Source organism: Podarcis gaigeae (assembly GCF_964106915.1).
Source record: "Podarcis gaigeae genome assembly, chromosome: 8".
NCBI lineage: Eukaryota > Metazoa > Chordata > Lepidosauria > Squamata > Lacertidae > Podarcis > Podarcis gaigeae.
This window is the reverse complement of record NC_139684.1, coordinates 42,853,339-42,874,546: the sequence shown is the minus strand read 5'-3', so window position 1 is coordinate 42,874,546 and position 21,208 is coordinate 42,853,339. Positions and strand designations below refer to the sequence as shown.

Here is a 21,208-nt window from a genome sequence, read left to right as displayed (position 1 = left end):
CTTTGGGATTACATTAGCACCAACCCTCCTGTGCCATACCCTGGCAGGTTCCAGGAAGTAAGGATTATGTGCGGCAATGCGGGTGGCAAGGGAAGGAGGCAGAGGCGTAGCGTGGAGGGCTGTCAGGGTGATGGCCTTGGGCGCATTTTTCTGAGGGACGCTGCTCATTTGGCTCTTCACTCCGTCCTGCGTTGCAAAGCTGGAATCTGATCTGAATGATTCACTTTGTGAGGCTGGGATCGAAGGGCGCCCTGCCAGCCCCAAGCCACTTTTCGAGGCTGGGATGATCCAGGGGAAGGCGATGCAACGCTGCCCTGCTTGGCTCTGGTGGAGGTGGGGTCACATTGGTGGTGAGGGCTGGGCTGGCGCAGCAGACTCTATTCACCCTCTGCGCCCAACTGCTCTGGTACACATGCACATGTGCACGCCCTATTGGCCCTATACCCACCCCCCATCTAACATGGTAGAGAAGACTGACCTCCTTGTAGTGTGTTTTGTGCAGGGGCATTAATGAGAGGAGGGTGGGTTAGGTTAATGCTATAGAAGTGTGGAAGAAGCCCCTTCCAAATTCAAACTGGCCTATCCTCCAATTTGTTTGTTGCCGCATTTGTTTTCTAAAATAAAATAAAGTTTTCAAATCAGATTTGCTTTTGAACCTAAGAGAGAGAGAGTGGCAGAAAACAGATCCAGTGTGCAGCAGCCATGTGAGGCATCGCTCAGAAAGGAATTGAAAATAAAACTGCTAATATAATCCAGCTGTTATACAAATCTACGTTGAGATCACACTTGGAGTACTGTGTATAGATAGTACTGGTTGCCTAACCTCAAGGAGGATATTGTCTACTAGAAAGAGAGAAGGCCAACTAGAATGCTCCTCATACAGGAGGAAGGGTTGCAGTGTTTGGAGCGCTTTAGTTTAAAACAAAAGGATGAGTAGAGAAATGTATAAAATTATGCATGAAGTAGAGAAAGTAATGAGAGATATATTTTTCTATCTTTTTCATACTGCTTGAATTCAGGGCCATCTAATGAAGCCGAAATGTTAGAAGATTCAAGACGGACAAAAGAAAATACCTCTTTACACAGTTCAAAGTTAAACTCTAGTATTTGCTGCCACAAGAGGCAGTGATGGCCACCAACTTGGACAGCTTTAAAAGAAGATTAGACAAATTCATGTTGGATAAGACTATTGATGGTTATTAGTTATAATGGCTATGTTCTACCTTCACTGTTGGAGGCTTTGTGCTTCTGAATACCAGTTGTTGGAAGCTGCAGGAGGGGAGAGTGCTCTTGTGCTCAGATCCTGCATGTGTGCTTCCCATTAGGGCATCTGGTTGGTCACTAGTTGGACTAGATGAGCCACTGGCCAGATCCAGCAGAGCTATTCTTTTGTTCCTATTTGTAAAAGGCTATCAGGTATATCGTAGGAATTTTTCAAGAAGTTTTCTCTAGCATCTTGGCTGAAATTAAAAGTAAAGGGACCCCTGACCGTTAGGTCCAGTCATGGATGACTCTGGGGTTGCAGCGCTCATCTCGCTTTACTGGCCTAGGGAGCTGGTGTTTGTCTGCAGACAGCTTCCGGGTCATGTGGCCAGCATGACTAAGCCGCTTCTGGTGAACCAGAGCAGCGCACGGAAACACCATTTACCTTCCTGCCAGAGTGGTACCTATTTATCTACTTGCACTTGACGTGCTTTCGAACTGCTAGGTTGGCAGGAGCAGGGACCGAGCAATGGGAGCTCACCCCATTGCGGGGATTCGAACCGCCGACCTTCTGATCAGCAAGCCCTAGGCCCTGTGGTTTAGACCATAGTGCCACACGCATCCTGGCCCAAATTAAGGAGAATCAAATGTATCTTCCATTTGCTCGACTTCTGAGGCCTTCTTTGCATTTGCCTTTGCCTTTGTAGGCTTCCCTACTCCCTGCCTTCTTTGGCTCAGTTAAGTGCCTTTCTCCTTGTATGTGTGACAGAATGCTGCCTTATGCAGAAGGGCCCATCCATTTGTCCTAGCCAACCATAAATAGTCTCGCTGAATTCCTCCATGGCTCTGTTAGGAGGGATGGCAGCAGTCCCTTCATTTGACAGCAAACAACAGCCAATTCATTGTGAACATACTTATTTCAGCACCACTTCTAATCACAGCCTGAATCATAAGAATGCAAGAATAACCCTGCTGGGTCCGACCAAAGGCCCATCTAGTCTAGCATCCTGTTCTCACAGTGGCCACCCTATGGGAAGCTCACAAAGATGAGATGAGCACAGCAGCACTCTCCCCACTTGTGATTCCCAGCCACTGGTATTCAGGGGATTTCTGCCTCTGACAGTGGAGGAAGAACTAGTAGCCATCATGACTAGTAGCCCTTAACAACTTTCTCAGTGAATTTATCTAAACCCCTTGTAACGTCATCCAAGTTGGTGACAATCACAATCTATTGTGTGAGTGAGTTCCATAGTTCAAGTATGTGTTATGTGCTTTGTTTTGTCTGTCCTGAATCTTCCAGCCTCATTGGATGGTCCAAGGTTTTAGTATTCTGGAGAAACACCTCTCTATCTTATTTCTCCACACCATGTATAGTTTTATACACCTTTGTCATGTCCTCCCTTAATTGTTTTTTTTTTAAAAAAACCTAAAAAAGTTCAAATATTGTAATCTTTCCTTATAGAAGGGGCGCTGCAATCCTTTAGTCATTTTGTTGCCCTTTTCTAAACCCTTTCCAGCTCTGCAAAATCCATTTCAAGGTGAAGCATCCAGAACTGCACACAGCGCAGTCACACTATAAATTTGTATAAAGGTATTACGATGTTATCAGTTTTGTTGCTTAATTATCCTAATTCGTAATTATCCCTAACATGGAATTTACCTTTCATAACTGTCACACACAGGGTTGACATCATAGAACCTCATCAGTCACTGCCAGTTGAGGCTTAATCAGTGCATATGTAAAGTTACATATTTTTTCTGCTCCATTGACTATCACTTTACCCTTCCTTATGTTGGATCTTATTTTCTATTTAAATGCCATTCACCCAGTTTGGAGAGTTCATTTTGAAACTCCTAGCAATCCCTTTCTGTTCAAGTTTGTTCAGTCCACATACTGGTTGTCATGCACTGCCTCACTGCTTTCCCTGAACTCCAGGCCATTTATGAACAAGTTAAAAAGCACGGTTCCTGATACTGATCCTTGGGGGCAGGGCACTTCTGCTTCCTATTCTTTAACCAATTCCTGGTCCATAAGAGAATCTGACTGCTAAGCTTACTCAGGAGTCAACAGCTTTTTTTAAAGTCTAAGTACACAGTGGTCATATTGACGCTACACATTTAAAGCACACATGGCTTTCCCCAAAGAATCCTAGGGACTGTAATTTGCTAAGGGTGCTGTGCATTTGGGCTCTGTGAGAGGTAGATTACAGTTCCCAGGATTCTTTGGGGAAGTCATGTGTGCTTTAAATGCATGGTATAGATATGACCAAAATTAATTGGATCATCTCTGTCTATATGCTTGTTTACACTCAAATAACTCTAATGGGTTGTGAGACAGAAATTAGGCTTCCAGAAGCCATGCTGGTTCTACTTTGGCAAGGCTTGTTCTTCCATATGCTTGGTAATTCTATCTTTAGCAATGATTTCCACCAGTTTTCCTGGAGCAGACATTAAGCTAACTGACTTGTATTTTCTCAGATCTCCACTTGATGCCTTCTTAAAAATTGGTGTAACATTGGCCACTTTCCTCAGGCTTGGAGGCTAACCGTACGGACATAGGAAGCTGCCTTGTCTTTTCTAACTGGCAATGACTCTCCAGGGTTTCAGGCAAAAACTTTTCCCAGCCCTATCTGGAATTGAACCTGGGACCTTCTGCATGCAAGGCAGTTGCTCTAAGCAACAGTCCTTACCCTACATGGTTTTGTTAGAAAATCAGCAATTTAACATTCAAGTGTTTTTAAAAATTCCCTGGTGCATCCAAACCCTGTGATTTGTCACTTTTTAATTTGTCAATAAGACCTAGAACCTTGTGACTTATTACCACTGTTCGCCTTTGTTACTCAGACCCCCTTCCTGAGAGTTAGTTCAGGCACCAAGGATATGACTTACATCTTCCACTGTCAAGACAGATCAAAGAATTCACCTTCTCTGAAATCTCCTTTTCCTCCTTTAGCACACCTTTGGCTTCCTTGTTGTCCAAAGGTCCAACTACATTGTTAGCCTGTCTCCTCTCTTAATGTATTTAAAGAGTTTTTATGTAGCTGGTCTTTGCTGAAAACATGATGTGCTCCTCAAATTCTTTTCTTTCTTTTTTGCATCACTTAATGTCTGTTTGAATATCTTTTGCCAAAGTTTGTGATTCTTTGGGCAAGACTTCTATTTTCTGAAGAAAGCCTTCTTGCCTCCTAATAGTTTCTTGATTTTCCTGGTTAACCACACTGGCATCCTCTTAGCCCTGACCCCCAGTATACATTCTAGCTAACTTCTGTTAGAGTAGAGTGTGTTGGTACAATCCCCAAGCATTCTAGAAACATTGGACCCTCTTTACTTTCCTTTTCAACTTCCTTTTTATCAGTTCCCTCATTTTTGGGTAGCTTCCTCTATTGGAGTCACCACTTACATCTCACACCAGATTCTAGGTGCTGAGGTTTTGGCAGAAGAAGAACATCATTTGTCCTCATGTGTTTGTGATTTGGGAGGCAAGAGAGGCAGCTGTGCCCAGTGGGTAGAGGAGGTGATGATGAAGGATATGAAGAGCTTAATAATTTTCTGTTTTGCTCAAGGAAACACTTTCTCATGCCCCTTGAGGGTGTAGTATAAACTTATACACACACACCAAGCACTGGGTTAATGAAAGTCTCTAGTAGGAGCGCCTGGCAGGAAGGAAGTGGTTAGCAGGATTGTGGCAGGCAGAGTGAAGGCATGCTGCAGTTGCTCTGAAACGTGGCAGGAATCTCATAAACCTCCAGCTTGCTCCACCAGACACTTGTCATCAGCCGCTCATGGCTTTCATTAAGCAGCAAGAGAGGAAGCTCCAGCTGCTGACTTGTTCCAGAATGTTTTCCTTGTTCAGCTGCATCCTAAGCCCACAAGGAGCAGCCAGCTGCCAGATTGCTGAGCTGGGAAGCTTGGCAGTGATTTGGGGTCCCTCTGCTGGCTGCTTCTCATCATTAAAGACATCCCTCCTCCTCCTCCTCCTCCTCCTCCTCCTGCTGCTGCTGCTGCTGCTGCTGCTGCACAGGCCTGGTTCTTTTCACGTGTTGTGCTTAGCAGTCAGCCACAACATAGGTTTGACTTGGCCTGGCTGGGTCTCTGATGCTATCTTGCCCTTTTGTGCAGAGGCAAAGCCTCTGAAAGCTCTCCTGTCCCTGTTGGATGACTTGCCCAAGGAACGCAGGCCCATATACATCTTCCCAACCTGCAGCAGAAACTGCAGGGCACAGAGGGCAGCACCCCACATGGTGGTCACAGGGTTTGAAAGCCTTGGTTGATAGACAATGTTCAAATACAGAATCAGTTCCCCCTACTGCTTTGTAATTTGCTCAGACCTTTGGGAGATCGGATTCAGTATGTGGAGAGGTTGTCGCTCAGTAGTAGACTCTGCTTGGCACATAGAAGGTTCCAGGTCCAACCCTTTAATAAAAGGATCTTGTAGCAGGTGGCTGAAAAGACCTTCACTGCATTAGACACAGGAGAGCCACTGCCAGACAGATGAAAAAATAGTCTAACTTGGAATAAGGCAGTTAGGAAGCTAGTTTATACTGAGTCAGCCCACTGGTCCATTTAGCTCAGTATTGTCTCCACTGAGGGCAGCAGCTGTCCAGGATTTCAGGGAGGAGCCTCTGCCAGCCCTACCTGGAGAGCCAGGGATTGACCTTGGGAACATCTATATGCAAGGCAGATGCTGCACCACTGAGCACAGGCCCTTCTCAATAGTTTCCCATGTTAAATAGATTCCTTCTGTGCTCCTTCTGTGGTCTGCTACCAGTCAGGAAGCAATTCATGCATCACCTGTTCTCAAGTTTGGGGCTGGAGGCATATGTGCCTGGTGGTGGTGGGGCATCAGGCTTTGATGTGTTCTTTCTGTCTCCTGTATTTGAGATTTCTTTTTCAGCAAGTGTTTCTGGCATGTGGCATGGTTACACTTTCAGCTTGCAAATCCTTTTGAAGTGCGTCTCCTTGCAGTCCAGTGACATCTGAAAACATTTTTAGCCACTTGTAGTTCCTGGCTGTTGCATTCTGGCCTTATCATGCTGGCTAATGAGTAGCTCACTGGATACACCAGGCCAAACTTCCAGAAGCCAATAAATTAAAAGATTGGTTAGCTTTGCCTTCTGGTGCCTGACTGAATACAACACCCATACCTGTTTCTTCTGGGGCTGATGCTCCAGCCCATGAGTGTCCTGAACATACTCTTCTAGCACATTAGCATATTCACATGAAACATGTATGATTGACCTCTGGGCTCTCTAGGTAAAAGCTGGTGTCTTTCTAGGCACTAACACCCTGCCTTAGACCAGACCAAGAAGATTCTCCCTAATTTCTTGTCATTCTCCTCCTTCATCCTTTGGCTTGTAGCTGGGCTGGGCTTGTCCTCTGCCCTCCACTGCTTGCTTTGCTGCTGCCTTTATGGCAGGACAATAGCATTAATTCCAGCCTTTGCAGGCAGGCAGTGCCTGTCTGTTCCACTTGACTAGTACAGCTGCCTCTGCTTTCCAGGCCACCTCCCAGGGGCCCTTCCTCCTTCCTTCATTCCTGGTGTAAGGATTCTAGGGAAGGGGAAAGGTGACTGTATGGATTCCAGGATTGGAGAGAGGGGGGGGGGAGAGAAGATACAGGCATATTAGTAGCTTATAAAATCAAATCAACCATGCTAGTTTGGCCGCTCTAGTGGTTCTCTGAAACCTAGTGTAGGGAGGGTGCCCTTCTCATTGTTTCCTAGAAGCAGAGGTACAAATAAGTCATTTTAGACCCTAAACATTTAATGGCCTTATAATGGGATTGTGTGTGTGTTCACATTCTGTCCTTGGCCCATTGTAGTTATAAATGACTTGGATGAAGGTATTGAGGGAATGCTAATCAAATTTGCAGATAGCACTACCTGAGAGGAGTAGCCAATGCCACAGAAGACAGAATCAGGATTCAAGTTGTCCTTAACAGATTGGAGAAGGCGGCCAACACTAACACCATTAATTTCGATTGGGACAAATATCAGGTTCTACACTTATGCAGGGAAGACCAGCTGGCTTGCCAGTAGTACATTTGAAAAGAATCTAGGGGTTTTAGTAGACCACAAGCTTAACAGGAGTCAACAGTGTGATGCATCAGCGAAAAAAGGCTAATGCTATTTCAGACTGCATCAACAGAAGTCTAGTGTCCAGATCAAGGGAAGTCATAGTACCTCTCTACTGCCTTGGTCAGAACACACCAATTTGTCCAATTCTGGGTACCACAATTTAAGAAGGATATTGACAAGCTGGAACGTGTGCAGAGGAGGGCAACCAAGATGATCAGGAGTCTGGAAACTAAGCCTTATGAGGAACGGTTGAGGGAGCTGGGTATGTTTTGCCTGTAAAAGAGGAGACTGAGAGGAGATATGATAACCATCTTCCAATATCTAAAGGTCTGTCATATGGAAGATGGAGTTAGTGTGTTTCCTTCTGCTCTGGATGGTAGGAATTGTACCAATGGCTTCAGGTCATAAGAAAGGAGATTCTGACTAAACATCAGGAAGTCCTTTCTGACAGTAAGAGGTGTTCGTTCAACAGTGGAACAGACTCCTTTGAAAGGTGGTGGACTTTTCTTCATTGGGGGTTTTAAGCAGAGTTTGGGATCTGTCAGGGATGGTTTACTTGAGATTCCTGCATTGCAGGGGGTTGGACTTTATGACCCTCAGGGTTCCTTCCAACTCTATGATTCTGTGAGGTGGCTATGTGTATACCTTCATTTGTAAATCAGAACATTATGACTACTACTACGTTCCTCTGATGTGAGAGAAAAACTAAAAAGTTTTCCAAGCCTGTTTTTTTTTCTTAAAAAAATTATCTGTCCATGTTCAGTTTTGTATTTTAAACCCACTAAATAGTACCATCATGACTGTAGGAATATATTGGAATTTCCTTTTGCTGCCCTGATGCCAAGTACATTTACTTGGAAATCAGCACCATACTGTCGTAGAAAAGGATAATATATTTTAAAGTAAAAATCACCAGATGACCCCTGCAACTATGTACATGTCCAGCCAGTGGCTGACTATAAAACGATTAAAAAAGAAAGAAAGCAAAAAACAGAAATGGTGCTGCGGTGACTCTTGTCACCAACCACAGTAGGGCCCTATCAAGCACTTGCTTGGCCTGGTGCTGCTCATACTGGACTTCGTTGTTGTTGTGCAAGTGGCCTCCTCAACTACGGGGCCCTAGACTTCAGCTCCAAAGTCCTGCCCAAGCTGCAGCACGACTTGGATGTTGTCTAGGAGATCCTTGCCATGAAAGTTGATGTGGAAAGTGCTGCACTCTCACAGATGCTGTGGACTGTCTCTTGGGTCACAGAGCAAACCCTCTGTATTGAGGGTACACAAGGGTTAAGTGTTTTCTGGATCCTACCCTCTAAAATATTTCAGTTGAAATTATTTTAACAATTGGAGAAATGTTTGAGATTCGTATAGCATGTAAAAATTACAGAATGTGCATTTTTAGCTTACTTACTGAATAGACATCAGTCATGCTAAATCAGATCCCAATTGATTTATGATATTGCAATATTTTCAACTAAAACGTCCAGTTACAATTTTTCTGAAAAAGTGACATCACTGTATAAGCAACATGTTTCTGTCTACCGTTTTTAAAATGCTAAAAAGGTATTCATGTGACTCCTTTTCATCATAATAGAAATAGAAATGTGTTGCTGCTGCTGCTGCTGCTGCTGCTGCTGCTGCTGCTGCTGCTGCTGCTGCTGCTGCTGCTGCTGCTGCTGCTGCCGCTGTTCCAGGGCTGCAGCAATAACAAAATTTGACTGTGATTTGCTTTAATTATCAGATTAATGGGGTGGGTCCTTTTAAAAAAATGGTGTCAGGCCAGAGTAAAGAACATACAGTGGAAGCTGTAGAATACAAGAGTACAAGACACACCACTGTGGGCTCCCATATCCTCTGCCCACCCCAAGAAAGTCTGTAGGGACAGGAGGAGTCTTTCAGATATTTTGGGCCTAAGTTGTTTAAGCCATTGAACCACCAATGTGAGCACCTTGATTTGGGCCTGGATATGAATGGGAAAATCCATGCAAGCTGTTTTAAAACTGGTTATATGAGCTGTACACGGAACCTTGTCTGGTAACTTACCCACTGCAAGTTCCTGAGTTTTCTCCAAGGTCATCCCACGTAGAACACATTGCAACAATCCAATCTGGAGTACTTGTTGTAGCCTTCTATCAGATCTAACCATCTCATAGTTACCTTTTCACAAGACGTGTAACTGCTTCTATTTGGGTTTTCCTCTGTTTTTGTTTTGTTAGCAAAGCTTGCCTGTGAACTTCTTGGGCTGTGTAAATGCCATTTCTGCCAATGATTTAAGAGCAGGTTAAAATGTTAGTTGTCCAATTTGTGCAAGGCAATGCTTCTCATCAAGTTGATGTTTGGGAAGATGGATGTGCAGAGAAACCCAAAGTGGTTTTAGATACTGGCCAAAGAAGAGAGCTCCTCCTGTTTCTGCTCAGAGGCTGCCTCAGGCCAGGTGACAGGAGCAATTTTATTTTTTTGAAACCTTGGCTTCGATGCTAGCTCAGGGCTGCAGGTGTGTGAGGTGGGGAACGCCAAATCTGTGGCTCTAGCCAGCAACAAAAGTGGAGTTGTCATCCTTCACAAGCTGTGGCTTGTTGGCCAGACAGATGGAGCCTAGTTGCTTCTCCCAGTATGTCCACTTTGGCCAATGGGAAAAAGCTTCCTGGAATATGGCAGGGGCCTTCCCAGACGAATTGATGGCTGTGCACGTACACGGCAGCTCCCTCCACCCAGCCTGTGCAAATTGGCAAGTTCTAATCTGGTCATCCTTGGTGTTCTGCTAACAGGCTTCTGCCTCTGAGGGGTAATCATGCAGGCATAAATTCAGAAAGTTGCAAAGCTCTGAGCAGTCTTGTGAGCATTAAAAGTGTCCTCTTTGCCAGAAAGGTCGTTCATAACTTGGCTGCACTGCTGATGTACAGTCAGTGATATTGATTGATTAATGTATAAAAAGCACCAAATGCATTTGCTTCTATGAAAGAGAATAAAGTGCAGGCGAGTCTCTCTTTATTTTCACCTCATCCTTTTGTTTGAAGGACATTCCTCCCCCTTTTTTTGTTTTGCTGGCTTCATTTAAGGGGGATACAAAAAGCCAGTTTCTGCCAAGTAATGTGTTCACAAAAGGAACATTGATTCACATCAGTGTCGCTTGAGTTACCCTTGCAAAGAAATGGTTCTTACATTAACCCTTCTGTTCATCAAAGATGAACTAAGACTCAGAATTAGCTCTGCCTCTCTCATCATAGAACTGGTTGCAAAAGAAGTATTGCCTCTGCTACTAATTGCTGCAAAAGGGGTCTTCGCCCACTGCACCCAGACTCGAAGATGGCTGCTTTTGCCCCAGCTCATGGCAAATTTTTGCTTCATGGTTGCTTTGCTTTTTTCACCCTGCAGAGTCTGCTGCTTCTATGTCTACTCAATTGATCCTTCTTGGAAGGGGGGTTGACCCCAGTCTTGTTTTCCAATGGATGGTGGCTTTACTATTCAAAAACAGATTAGTCCTGATTGGCTGGTTTTGTTTCATCATGTCAAGCTGTTTCCCAATTCTTTGAAGTGGGACATGAATAGGAAGCAGAGAGAGGGCAAGGAGTGCTTAGTGGAGTCACTGCAGACCTTCAGTCAGCCAAGGCTCCAAGCCCCCACATATGCCTAGTATGTGTTTGTTCATGTATGTTTCTCCCAATGTGTGTGTGCACACATGCATGTGCCTGCATCTCTTGCAGTGTCCAGTGTGGCTGAAGTATAGCTATCCTTACTGTACATCTCCTGCCTTGGACTCCTTTTGCAGGAGGGAGCAGTGTGGATTAGTGCAGCACCCCGTTAGAAGTATGTAGTGCCAAGAGCAATTGGACACCTTTTCAGTGAATCCTTTTGGGTGGGGTCTGGCATTACATTAAACTGAATATGAGCTGGGGGGCGGGGGCTGTTTCCAATTCTGTACTCAGCAGAGCAAAACCCTGCAACCAATTTGTTTCCTTGAGGGCTAAAATATAAGACGCCCACTCCCCCCACCCCCACCCCTGTCTCCAGGAGGAGCTTGATTTTTCTACAGCTGCTAGGAATGGCCAAAAGAGGCAAACAATGAGTTTGAAAATCTGAGGATGATGGGGGTTGGATGCTTTGCAGTCAGCCTGCTGAGCGTGAATCCATTTTCTCGCCTCCCTCTCTGCAGAATAAATTAGAATTTGCCTGATCTAATAAAATGGCTCCATCTCTCTGCCATCTTTCCCTCCCAGCCTCCGCTGCTCAGCCATAGTGCAGGCTGTTTGCCTCTCGTTTCCCTCTTACTTGAGCCTGCTGGCTTGGAATGGAGCTCATGAGCATGCACCACAGATTGGGGGGTATGGCTGGGCAGGACATTTGTTACAGCAGCCTCTCTCTTTGTTTATTGTCAGGCCTGTTAGGTGTTTAATGAAGGTGGCTGCCAGGCTGCCAGAAGAAGCCCTTTTCTGTGGCGTGTGGGGAAATAGCAAAATAATAGTTGTGGATAACAACTGAGGATGGGCAGGAGTGAAAAGTGCCAGTCAAACTGACACAACAGCCCTGCACCCCTGCTCCTTATCCCATCACATCTCACACTTCATGCCTTTGCTACAGGCTACGGATGGGCTTGTTGCCACTTGAACCTCTTTTCCCTTTGGATTTTGATTTCCTAAATTATTTGTTTTCCCCTGATTTTGCAGTGTGTCTTAGGATTGCTTGCTGCTGAGAAGGATCCTACTAAGTGTTAAAGACCTGTTTTTAAAATAGACCAAACATTATCTTTGAGACTTGAGTAGGCTGTCCTCAAGGTAGCTTTCATTTTTTGAACTTTTTGATACTTTTCTTTAAATTTGGTGCTAAGCAGCTATTTTGACTCCTCCTCTGTGTTAATCTCTGGCTGGCAGTGCACATAGCCTAGCCTGGGGCAAACCTTTCTCCATACTCCACCAACTAGATCACTAAAGCAGTTACTGATGGTGTTCTATGCCAAAGGTATGCTAATTTCGATCACTGTAGAGAATATTTAATTAACAGGTTCCTGGTACATACGTGTGTGTGTGTGTGTGTGTGTGTGTGTGTGTAAGTAAGTGTAATCATCTGACAAAAATGTGTTGGTTGCACAGGTAGAGGCCTGGTTTGCACATATGTTAAGGCAAACAAGCGTGTGGGCGCTTGGAGGAATCTTGTGGCTACTTCACTTTCCCCCCAGTCTTTCTGTTGCTGTACTACTTAGAGCCAAGCCATGGTTTGGCTTAGCATTACAGCCAATTCCAAGCTCCTGATTTGCTTCACTACACAACCGTGAGCTGTAGCCAAAGTTTGTTCTTGGCTTACTGCTTTTAGTTTGGTTTGGAGAGACAACCTGTGAGCCCAGGCTCAGACATAACAGTAAGCCAAACTAAGGCTTGCTTCCAGGTAGTACAGTGGCAGTAGGACCAGGGAAGCAGCTGTGATTTTTCTTCTGAGTACCTGTACACTCAGTTGTTCACACTTAACCATGGTTTGGCTTGGTATTACATACGAACTGGGTCACATTTTAATGTTTAGCATTGGATTGCATATTTAAGCCAATAAAAAATTAGGCTTTCTGTCCAAAATAAATTATTCAAACCAGTAACAAATCTGTAGTGCCACACCTTGTATATACGTTCCCTGTGCAGACACTTTATTCCAAACTCCAATTTTTAAAAAGGAATTAAGGGGATACGCTTGCTTTGTTTGTTTGTTACAAAGCAGTGGGGCAGAAAGGGAGATTTAGGAAAAAGGATGAGTGGTAGGGGAGTAGTGGGAAATAATGGTGGTGTGGTGGAGAGCCATAAGTTGTGCAGGACACAACTGGAGCCGCTGCCCTTGAACACTATGACTTTTTGCTTGCAGTTGCTTACCTGTTGTTCAAACTTATCTCCACAAACAAAAGTCCAGCAACACATGCTTAATTTTTCAAGTGAAAGCCGAGATTTTCATGATTTGATGCCAGTTGTCAGATCACATGTGCGTAGGAGTATGGCAGCCTCCCTTTGTGCAGCTGAGGGTTCTCAGATTTGCGGTCCTCTGCCACATCATGCTGTTCCTTTGTAGAGAATTGCTCGCCACAGGCAAATGCTGTAGGAGGTGGCCAAGCCCAAGGATCTGTATGTCTCAGTTGGGCTTCTGCCTATATGGAGAGCAGGGCTCCAGATGGAGTCAAGGAGGAGAGGCTCTCTTCTTTATGCGATTACATTTATGGCAGAGAAGAAAATGCTTGAAGCAATCAGCATGAAATTCTTAATTGCTTTGCTTACTTCTATTCCCCTTGTGGGATAGATTGTGCAAATGCAGGAGCTGCTGGCCCCTCATGGCCTTGCCTTCTACACTATTTTTAACCAGTGCTTTGTTTTGTAAAGATGCGCAGAGCATCCCTCTCCCGGATGCCACAGAAGAGCAGGAGGGAAGCACTTGCTGAGAGCTCCTTGAGTTGATAGGCTGTTGCTGCTCCTGCCAGGTATTTGTGGCTGCTCTGTCTGGCTTGACTGCCTCTCCTTTCTCCCATAGCTTTGTTCAAGGCTTCTGCTTTGTTATCCCCCCTCTCCCCCCCCCACCAGCCACTTCAATGTGGCCCACATCCCTCCCTCAGATGTGTTTCTTCCTTTTTGAGTTTCCAGCACGTGTCTCAGGAGGATGTGAAATCCAAGAACCAGATCTCTGAGATTTCAGAATAAAATAAAAGTAAACTCTGCTTGAAAACACTTTAGCAGGAAAGCCAGGCTAATTGTAAATCAATGAGTCTTAAAATGCAGCATTGATCTCCAGTTAGAAGTTTGAAAGGGAAAGCGGTAATTACTGTGCTCCAAAGGTAGCTTTTTCTCTCATAAGTTCTGGGCAGAAAGAAGGCTCATTAAGGGCAGCAATTTGGAATCTGGGTAATTAGTTTAAAAAGTACTTTTGTGATGTGATTTCCTGAGTTGGAAATGACTGGAGTCTTCCCACCTTTATAGTTTAGCCCCGATAAATCAAATCTTGTCGATGGCTTGTAGATCCCTGGAGGTCCAGTCTGCTTGCAAAGCTGAGGGCAGCGATGGGGCAGCACCCCTTCCAACACCTTCAGCCTGCTGTATTTGCATGGAGTCAATTTCAATTGTTCTTGGGCCAAACAACTTGTAAGCACTGTGTTCCTTTGAGGAAGAAAGCTGGGAAGTGGCTGAGACTGATCCAGCCACCCTTCCCAGATCTTCAAATCAGCTTCTTTTCCTCCTCACACTCTGTCTTGTCCAGGAATTCAAAATAAGATAGCAACTGCCCTCAAAGTGTTTTCTTTCTATTTAGACACCAGACTGCTGCATGGGTGGGTGGGCAGCCACCTAGGAGGTACTGAGCCCATCACCAGGGGTGCCCCAGACCGGAACAGCAGCAGACAAAGCCCCACAGGACCGATAGCAACTGTAGCAACCAAATACTCAGAGGAGGAGGACAAGCCCCTTTCCTCCCTTCTCCATATCCTCCTCCTTTGATGAGAGAGCTCCTTAGCCACACACAGTGGACACAGAGGCAGGAACAGGAGGATGCATCTTTGCCAGGACAAGAAGCCAGCTTCCAAGTGCAGATCTGCCCCCTTGGATAGGGAGGGAGGTGAGTTGTTGCCGGACAAGGAGAGGAAGGAGATAATTCATCCATACTTTTCCTGGGCCCAAACATTAGACAGCTCTTGGGGAAGGTGTGCAAGCATGACAGTGAACCTCCCTGAATAGGTTCCAACAGGCTGAGAAACAGCCTCAGGCCTCAGACAATGGTTTGAAGGCCTTCCCAAAGCACAAGGCCATCAAGAGGGTTTTACCATTCCCGGAATAATTTGAAGAGAACATTTTGAATGAATGGCAGATTCCTGGAGTCTCCAAGGCAGGACACTCTGTCATGAATTGTCTATCCCTTTGATAAGCATGCCTTGGAGTTGTTCAAGGTCCCACTTGTACATGCCCCCCTTTTTAATTTCACATGGATTTATGGTGTCCTGCGATGGGGATGACTTCCCCAAGAACAAGAGGGCAGAAGTCTTGCTTGCATGAAGCCTCAGCCTTTGCCATTAGGGTCTCAGAAGCAGCCTCATTCATGGCCAAAGCTTGCCTACATTGGGGTTCAGGCCATGCTGAAACGAGCCCCACTCTAGGCCATCTACCTACATCAAGGAATAACAAAACTTTCCAAACCATAGTCCTAAATGGCCGATGCCTCAGCAGCTAACTTACAATTTTCTGTGAAAGCCATGACAACAGACTTGGCAGTGCACAGGCAGCTCTGGCTTAAGCAATGGCATATAGATGCTAAGTCAACGGCCATCCTGGCCAGTGACCCCTTTAAAGGGAGCAAGCTCTTCAGGAAAGGGCTGGAGGATGCCCTGGTAGAGACTAGGAACAGAAATAGGGCACTGCTCAATAAGCAGGTGAAGAGGAAGGGTCAAAAGAACCGTTACTCTTCCTTTTGGAAGGGCTCCTTCAACTGCCTCTTTGACATACACCGTGATGCTCCCTCCAACTGGGAAAGGCAACATACTATGGGGGAAATACCTCAAGTCTCCTATAATGCAAAGAAAAGGAGGTGAAAATTCTAGCCAGCAGAGGAGAACCTTTGATCCATCATCCCCTTCAGCAAGAATGGCCAATGGTCAGGCATGATGGGAGTTCTAGTTCAGCAATATCTCTGAGTTCCCCCACAATAAAGTTTGTAAGTTTCCTGCCCTAGGGTTTGTAAGGTAACTGTTTCCCTTTCCCTTTGCCCCCACTTTTCTGAGTCCAGCAGTGTGCTGCAGCAGCTAGTGTGTATAATTCACTTATGGAAGAGTAACCACAGCTAGAATACTGACAGTCCTGGGCTTCTCAAAAGTTTTGCTGCTGCTCACAATTGGATGGTTTGAGTAGCATGTGGACTTTGAGCTCATCATCATATATTTATTTATATCCCACCTTTTCCCCCAACAGGGACTCAAGGTGACTTACAGAAAAAAAATAAGAACAGCTAAAAACATTTTTTTTAAAAATCATTAAAAACAATTATACATATACAGTGGCTTGCGTATACAGCACTCAGAAAGACCCACAAGATGTTGCAGTCTTGAGTATGCATCTGTAAGAGGATGGGTAATATATTTTCTGGGAGTGCAGGCCTTGCATGATTATGGATGTCTGTACTGATGGATTTCTCATGCACATGTGTATGTGTATAGAGAGAGAGAGTTCGATGAAAAGGTCGTGTATTGTGCAGGAGAAGAGGTGTTTTGCCATACAGACCCACACATGGCCAATGAGAGCCTGTGGGGAAGCTGGCTTAAGAAGAATGAGAAACCCTTGCAATGAAAGCTTCTTTGCTCTGCCTTGAACTCCCACCTTCTAACAAACAGGGAAGCGAATGGCAGCCGCTGGCCAGAAATTGATTACATTAATTGATATGCCAATAAGAGAGCTTGTTACATCTGCCATTGGTTAGGCCAACTAACAAGTCCTGCTGATCAATGAAACCAATAAAGATTTCATCCATTAATGAGCAACATGGTAATTAATGTTATCCATAAACCAATTAGCCTGGGTAGCTAATGTGCTTGTTAGTGCAGTGAATGGCAGATTGTGGTACATTTGGGGGAGGAGGGCATCAGCTGCAGTCATGAGAACAGTAGTCCTGTTCAGGTTTGAAGGAAACAGGAATAACAGTGGACATTACTTGGGAAAGACAAAGTACAGAAAATCCACTGTGAGGCTCTCCTCAAGGCCCTTTCCTGTTAAGCAGCACCCAGTTGATGAAGACCATCTCAGAATCAGCTGGTTGTATTTCAGGGGTGCGGCAAAATTCTTTTGGAGGGGAAGAAAATTGGAGTGGCCAACATTTTTTGTTCCCCAGAAAGTCCTGTTCTCAGGTTTTGGTTTAATTTTAGAACTGTCAGTTTTTTACTAGTCACTGGAGGCCCCCATTATAACAACATAATAACAGCCCTTCTGCTACGACAGGCCAAAGGGGACCATCTAGTTCAGGATGCTGTTCTCACAGTGGCCAAGCAGATGCCTCAGTGAAGCCTGCAAACAGGACTCTCCCCCACTTGGGATTCCCAGCAGCTGACATATGAGACATACTGCCTCCAAAACCAGACAGCATTTTAGTGTACTGTGCTTGAATATGTATAGAAAAACACACACTCTTTACAGAAGGGTGGGCCATTCCTGCAAGCCCAACAGTTTATTTAATTTGAGAAGCACAGGGCTAAATACACTTCTGAAGAAAGGGCAGAGGTTGTGAAAACAGATTGTCACTTTGTGCCACTCCCTGAAACTTTATAAGCCTGTATTACTAAGGGAAACTTTTTTGTTTCTTCATTACATTTGTAGTTCTTCTCTCTCTCTCTCTCTCTCTCTCTCTCTCTCTCTCTCTCTCTCTCCTGCCTTGCAAAAATCCAAAGATTATTTATGCAAAAGTGGCCTAAAAGTTTTAAAAGTGATCCCATGCCCCCTTGTTTTTTCAGATGTGGAGGAGGAGAAAGTGGAGCTTTCTAGAGCTTGACTAGTTAAAAGTAAGCCTTGTAGAGTTCATTAGGACTTATTCCTAAGTACATGTGATGATGAATCGCCAAAATGATTTGGAGAAACGAAGTTGGGGATAAAGTCAGTGGCACAATTTCAGGGAAGTGTTTGGGGCTCAATTTCACAAATGTTGCGCCAGCTCTAGCTTCTGCTCAACACAGACACTTCCTTTTGTCATCTATGGAGAACTGTGTTTGCTCAATCACATTTCTGCTCTGCTCCCATCTTAGTGTTCAGAGAAACCAATAGTTTTAAAAATACAACACAAAGCTGGTGAGGAGAAATTAAATTAAAATGATATTAAAATTGTCCTAAGCCCCATCCCAAATTTATTTCATAAAATTTATGCCCCACTTGATTGTGAAACACTTCAAAGTCGTTTTCAAGAAGACTAAAACAATAAAATTATCAGTAAAAATAGTTTAAAATAATTTAAAACATTCCAACAATAATTAAAATCTACAATAAGTTAAAAACATGTTAAAGCACATATAAACTTTCTACAAATCTGGGTAGGCTTGTCTAAGCAAAAAAAAGTTTAACAGCCACCAAAAGGAGTACAGGGAAGGTGCCTGTCTAATGTCAACAGGCAGGGAATTCCAAGTTGTAAATGTCTTTTGCCCCTCCTCCTCTACTTCATCCTTGGACTCTGAACTGCTCCCTGTCACTGGCTCTCCCTGCTCACCAAACCCTGTTGCCTCTTCAACATCCAGCCCCTCCTTCCAGTCTTCTCCCTCTGATCTCTCCTCAGTGTCCCACCACCAATCCCCTGGCTCTGAGCTGTCCTCCTTTTGGGGTTCCCTGGCTGGTGCCTCCCATGACTCATCTTCAGCCAGCCAGTTCCTGACAGCATAGCTGTGGTGTCAGTCACAGCTGGGAAAAGGTGTTTCTAACCACTGAGACTGACCTGGGCCTCCAGTGACAAAGCTGGACTCAGAAGCACCTCGCAGACTGTGAACCTGCTTATTCAGAGCGAGTACAACCCCATCCAGGGTAGGCAGTTGACCAGTTTCTCAGACACAGGAACTGTTCATCCACAGTGCCTCTGTCTCACCAGGATTCAAGCTCAGCTTTTTCTTCTCATCCATCTTGCCATTGCATCCAAGCACTGGTCCAGGGACTGCACAGCCTCTCCCGATTCTGATATGGAGAAACAGAGCTGAGTAACATCAGCACACTGATGACACTTTGCCCCAAAACTCCTAAGGACCATTCCCAGTGGCTTCATGGAAATATTGAATAGCATTTGAGATAGGATAGTTTCCTGCGGCATCTCATAACATAGCCGCCAGGGGGCCAAAAAGCACTCTCTTAATGCTGCTGTCTGGGTTCAGTTCTGAAGGTAGGATTGGAACGACTATCATCACACAGTGCCCCCATTCCCTGGAGTCAGTCTAGAAGGATGCCATGGCCAGTGGTATCAAAAGCCAACAAGAAATCAAGAAGCAAGAATACGGTCATACTCTCACTGTTTTGCTCTCCTCAAAGGTCAGCCATCAGGGTGACCAAGGCCAACTCAGTCCTGTGGCTAGGCCTGAACCCATTTTGGAATGGATCTGAACAAGCAAGTCTTGAGTATTCATGGAACCACTTTAAGGCTTAAACTTAGAAACACAGCTCGTAGAAGGGAGTTCATTGTGGTTTAGTTGCTACAGTGGTGCCTCTGTATGCCTGTCCTGTGTGCTCCATGTGGTGGAACATAAAGCTATGTTTAGGGAGAGGGGTTATGCTAAGAGGATTTGGGAACATTGCTGACTCTCCCCCACCTCCACCCCGCTTGTCAGGAGGTAGGCCATCATCTTCTGTGCCAGCTGGCTGTCCAATGCTTGTCTTAACACTTTGTTTAAAAATCAACATATTTATAAAATTCGTTTGAGCCCTGGCCTATTACCAGGACTGTCTTTGCAAGCAGTTGCCCCCCCCCCTCCTTCAGAGAGCACATTTTAGAGATCTGGCTTCCAAGTAGCTGCAGTCACCAGATTTGGAGTATGCTTCCAGCCACCTTGCTAGAGGGACTTGATGAAAGGCATATATAGTCATTGCTACTTCCTGGTGTTTCAAGCAGAGCAGTCAACCTACAAAACTGTTAAGATTCTGAACCTGAGATACCAGTGAAGCCTAAACACCACATCCTCTGTGGGTCCCTGTCATCTCCCCTCCCTCCCTCCCTAGCCACGGTTCATAAGACTGTGTGGCATTACCACTTTGGTCTTATTTAGATTCAGCCTCACTTTGCTCATCTGCTTCCTTGTCTTGGCAAGTCCCTGAGTGAGCACAGACTCTGCAGACTTGGGCCAGATGAAAAAAGGCGGACTGAAGTTTTATCATCAGTAGAAAAAATGCTGAACACTAAACCATTGTATGATTTCATTTGGTGGCCTTGTATACACAAGGAAGGGGATGACATGAAGAAAACCTGCAGGACTCTGCCAGGAAGGGTCAGCTTTCTGTTACAACCACTGTGCTTTTCCTGCCAGAAATGAGCACAGCCCCTCCACATCAGTTTTATGAGAGATTGCTCAGTGCCACCATTAAGTCCCCAACCCTCACAAAAACAGCAACAGTTTCCAGAGATTGCATAGCTGGGGCTAGGGCAACCCAGTCAGATGGGTGGGGACAAATAATAAATAACAATAGGGTGTTAATCTGGTGGCCACCTGCTCTCTGCCAGTGTACTCTATCCCCCTTCAGTCATTGGAGCAAAGGTGGTATATAGATGTAGCAGGTAAGTATTGCTCTGAGAAGGAGGTGTGATTACCCTTCCCCACCCTAGCCAGCACATAATAAGGCAATAAAAATGTGGAGGGGTAACCAAACAGTATACTGTGGGTTAGAAAGAGAGAGAGCATTTATGCGATAACATGGCTAGTCTGGAAGGGGTATAGGGCCTGAGAGGGCCCAGAACGATGAAGATCACTGGAGGAGGGTGCACATAAAGCAATAACAGTGCCTCCAAATGCCTAGCCCGATACTTGGTTGCCAGCAGTTCCTTTGCATTGTTAGGAATTGACCCTAGGAGACCCCTTGTGGATTCCCTAATTGAAAATTAATACTAGATCAATGCCATGAGCAATTTGCATATTGATCATAAACAACTTTGAAGGCACCAAGTGTGTGTCAGATCAATAGGACTCTCTGTAGGCTGCGGCGGAAGTGCCTCCTTTCGCCTCAGTCTGCACTCCACATGCAGTTAATGATTTGGGGATGTCTTTAAGTGCAGAAGAAGAAAGGGGAACCAGTTGGGCATGGTGTGGGTGGAGGGTGGCAATGAGATGTGAAGCAGCTTAAGACTTGGCAGCCTTTGAGCAATGCTCCCTGAGTGAGGAAGTTGGTGAGCAACAGTATTCCTAGTTTCTGGTGTGAAACTCTTTAAGGAAGGACTTTGAGAGTCAGTTGCAGTAGGATGCAGTACTATATATCTCTATTACATATC

The 21,208-nt window shown here is 45.1% G+C and overlaps 1 protein-coding gene across 20 annotated transcripts in view; it reads left to right on the top strand.

Moving 5' to 3' along the window:
- ZFHX3 (zinc finger homeobox 3) overlaps positions 1–21,208 on the top strand; it is a 402,702-nt gene that overhangs the window by 328,113 nt on the left and 53,381 nt on the right. The gene's annotated exons all lie outside the window — the stretch shown is intronic.